This window comes from Rutidosis leptorrhynchoides, chromosome 9, assembly GCF_046630445.1.
Source record: "Rutidosis leptorrhynchoides isolate AG116_Rl617_1_P2 chromosome 9, CSIRO_AGI_Rlap_v1, whole genome shotgun sequence".
Classification (NCBI taxonomy): Eukaryota; Viridiplantae; Streptophyta; class Magnoliopsida; order Asterales; family Asteraceae; genus Rutidosis; species Rutidosis leptorrhynchoides.
This window is the reverse complement of record NC_092341.1, coordinates 198,884,611-198,889,195: the sequence shown is the minus strand read 5'-3', so window position 1 is coordinate 198,889,195 and position 4,585 is coordinate 198,884,611.

The following is a 4,585-nucleotide window of genomic DNA, read 5'->3' as shown; positions in this document are numbered from 1 at the left end:
CTATACGTATATCTAGAGTATTTGTACTCGTATCATACCTAGCTTCTATACGTATTTACTATTGGTATATACACATCAAATCACCACCTAACCAGCCCTTGTTCATGCCTTATGTATAAGGTAATTACTTTTGAATGATTGTAAGACTAATTACAAAAATACAAACTAAAAATTTGTCCATGTCTACTACATAAACATTTTTTTAGGAGTATATATGTATCCTCATTTTGTTTCATTTTTACTTCCATTCTCTAGCTAAAAACACCCACACTCTCAAGAACATTAAACTCCATAAACATTCAGCAAAGTTCCATGAAGATCTAGCTTCAAAAACCTTACTTAAACACCATAAGAAAATCATACAAAAACACTTCAAGAAATCCTTCCAAGAACACAAACTTACTTCCAATCTTTCATCCACTTCCATCACCCTTTTGATTCTAGCTTCTTACTCCTCTTTTACATAAACCTTGTCCAAGGAACTTGAGGTAGTATCTATGTTCATAACCTTATTCGATTCATATATATATAGCTATCTTATTTTGTGGTACAAAAGTTTAACAACAAAAACATAGTTTGAATGTTTTCAAACTTGTTTGCAAACTAAATAGATCCTTCTAACTTAATTTTTAAAATACTTCAAGACATGTAACATAACTTATTTATATGTTAATTTAACAAGGTAAAACTTGGTTTTTCAAAGTATAAGTATTTTTGGAAAAATGGTCATTAAATGATTTTGTTGTAACAAAATGTTTAACTTCATATGTTTCACTAAACTTTCACTTATGCCGTATGATTTTGAATACAAACCAAGGTATTTACAGTTCATAGTCTTAAAGAAGAACTCGATCCAAGAAGATGGCAATTTGAATCAACGAAAACGGACTTGTAACGAAGAAACTATGACCGAAACAAAATTGGCTATCCTAGACATTTTCAACTTCGGGATTCATTGGAAAAATTTACATAAAATCACATACTTCTAAGATAACATGATATTTTATATATATGTACTCATAATTCAATTTCATATGGTTCAGGATCACCCGTAAGCAATACGAGAAGATTAATCATAAGATCCCATGATTGTACGCAACACGTCATTTGACAACACCGGTACTTTATGTACGCAACACGTCATTTGACAACACCGGTACCATGGGTCAAGATTAATCTCGACCAATACATATACGATGGGGGTTTTTATTTATTTCGTTGGGGGTTTTGTTTATTGCGGGTATATTAAACATCTAAAAATGAACCATTAAAATTGAATTACTAACATCGGAATGCTAACTACGGACTAAGGAAATATTCAAAATATTAAAAGTATAACAAGTATATATATATATAACGTTTGTTTTAAAATGAAAACATATTGATATATTATATATGGATAGGTTCGTGATATCAACCGGAAGACCGAGTCAAAATATATATATCATCAAGACAAGGGTGAGTATATAGTCCCACTTTTAAACTCTAAATATTTCGGGATGAGAATACATGTATTTTATGTTTTACGATATGGACACAAGTAACTGAAAAATATGTTCTACGTTGAGTTGTACCACTGGCATACTTCCCTGTAGCTTGGTAACTAATATTTACAGCGGTATTGTAAACGCGAATCCTGTTGATAGATCTATCGGGCCTGACAACCCCAACCGGACTGGACGACCAGTATTCAACGGTTGCACAGTACTTCGTTTTGTGACTACACTTGGTACGGTGTAGTAAGATTTCATATTAAAGGGAATATGCGACGTGAAAATGTTAAGTATGGTTACCAAGTTCTCAACCACTTAGAATATTTTTATTAAAATGTTTATATATGAAATCTTGTGGTCCATCGTTATATCGCTGCTAGCATCAAACCTATATATCTCACCAACTTTATGTTGACGTTTTAAAGCATGTTATTCTCAGGTATGAATTAAGACTTCCGCTGTGCGTTAGCTCATATTAAGGATACTAGTTGGGACCATTTAAGCCATGATACAAGAACGTTGCATTCGAGTCATTGAAGATCATTAAAGACATTTATTAAGTAAATGACAGTTTAGGTCATTTGGATATCGAGAAATGTTTGACGAGTTTATTAATTTTTTTATGTAAAGATAGATTGCCTTTTAAGAATAAATGCAACGTTTGTAAAATGTATCATATATAGGTCAAGTACCTCGCGATGTTATCAACTGTTGTAATTCGTTTGTAATCAATATGGACATCGTCCGGATGATTAGTTTCGGATCCTTTCAGTTGGTATCAGAGCGTTGGTCTTAGCGAACCAGGCCTTGCATTAGTGTGTCTAACTGGTAGTTGTTAGGATACATTAGTGAGTCTGGACTTTGACCGTATCTACCTGCTAAAAAGTTTTGCTTATCATTTCTAGTCGGAAACCATCTGCTTATCATCCTGAGGGAGTTGCCTGCTTATCATTCTTTAGTCTAGACACGTCTTACTGCATCTAGTGCATCGATAGTGTATAGACAAAATTCATATCCTAGCGTATCTATTACTATAAACATTGCCCGACGAATTTCAAAGATTCTCCGTAATTCACGGGATTTCGGTATTATATATACATATGAAAATTATGTATTGAAGAGTACCAAACCCAACTCCTATAATCTATTCCAAACCAAAAAAATTCATTTCTCCAACTATACAAGATGAATTCTTCATCCAGTTCGAATTCCTCCGACTTCGATAGCTACGCCGACATGGATTTCCATTCGAGCTCCGAGAACAGCGTCACCGGAATGGATCAACCAATTTCCCATCATCTATTCTGGATGAATTGGGGGTGGGTTCGTAATATACTAAGTCACTGGAGACATGAAGAGGGTGATCCCTTCCATCCACCAAATTGTCCTCTTGGCGATGAACCTGAAGCACTTACCGGCGAACCTGTTCGAGAAACCATTTTCTCTCTCATTTCTAGAGTATCTCGTCACGATTATATACTATCCCATATTTCAGATCTTGTTCATTCGCTCACTCCAACCACCAATCATCCCGGTGTACTAGCAGAAGTTAACGAACTTCGCGCTCGCGTGACGGCTTTGGAGAATATGGTGCGAAGGTTACAAACACCAGCAGCAGCACCAGCAGCATAATCCGTACCACCATCATCAACACTGACAGTACCCATATCACCCTCAACCACAACCGCGTCGTAAACCTCAACATCACAATTTGTACCTCGGATATCAACATCACACACCTCAATATCACTATCTGTACTTCGAGTATGATCTTCGTTTTACATATCATTCTATATCGATTATCTTCGCTTTACTTATCGTTCTATCTCATTTATCTTCGTTCGACATGGTAATTATGTAATCTTTAATGTTTTAGAGATCATGTAATCAAGTATTAACGATAAATCAAAAAAATTTAATATCTTATTGACTCATTAAATCCATGATTACATCCGATGAAAATATATATGCAAGTATATTTTCATAAAGATTGTAATTAAAAATTCTTTTGTACAAACCGTTAATGATGAAAATATTTTAACGGGTGGGTAGTACCCGAGGAATATTTAGAATTCACATTAATAAGTTACACTGTACATTCTTCGAATCTGATTCAACGATCATTTACTATCCTACTTACAACTACCGATATACGTATCCGTTCACCACAGAATAACCATTTTTATTCAAATTTCATATTTGGATTTTTATCTATCAGAATCCAACAAGTGGCATAATGAAGAAAACATTGGATATGATAAAAATTTGTTAGAAACAAATGCGCTAATTAATTGAAATATTGTTAAGATTCCACGCTAACTGTTCCTAGCTAACTGTTCCCAGCTAACTATTAATTTCGAATTACATTTTATTTATTGCAATTTACATTCTCGCAATTTTATTTATCGTCATTTAATTTCTGTTATTTACTTTTATGCACTTTATTTTACGCACTTTAAATAACGGGACACGTACACAAGGTTTCGACCTATCATATCGACCCATCTATATATATATTTCGGAACAACCATAGACACTCTATATGTGAATGTTGGAGTTGGCTATACAGGGTTGAGGTTGATTCCAAAATATATATATACTTTGAGTTGTGATCGACACTGAGACCGGTACACGGGTCACGATACGTATTAATTATATATATTAAATTATATATGAATACATTGAACTGTTGAACTATTGGACCATTGGACAATTGGACTGATAGACTGCTAACTATGGACAAGTAAAATGAATTAAAATATTGATTATAACATATGAAACTAAACTAATCTTCAAGTTTGCCACTTGATTCTATCTTAAACCTCATTTGTATCTCAACGTTTACAATCCGCGTACAAACCTATCAGGATTCTTGAAAATACCTCAATCGAGAAGTTGAACCGACCGCACTTCATCTACAGAAGAAAAGATCTATACACATGAAAAACTCTTGAACCCAAAGTCATAGTTTAACACGTACCGCGACTAATTCTTTAGCATTTATTAGCAAAAACAACCTTACGATTCCTTTTCAAAGTAGCCAATTTTGTCACAGCTTCAGCAGAACAACTTCGACCTTTCATTCGAAAAAG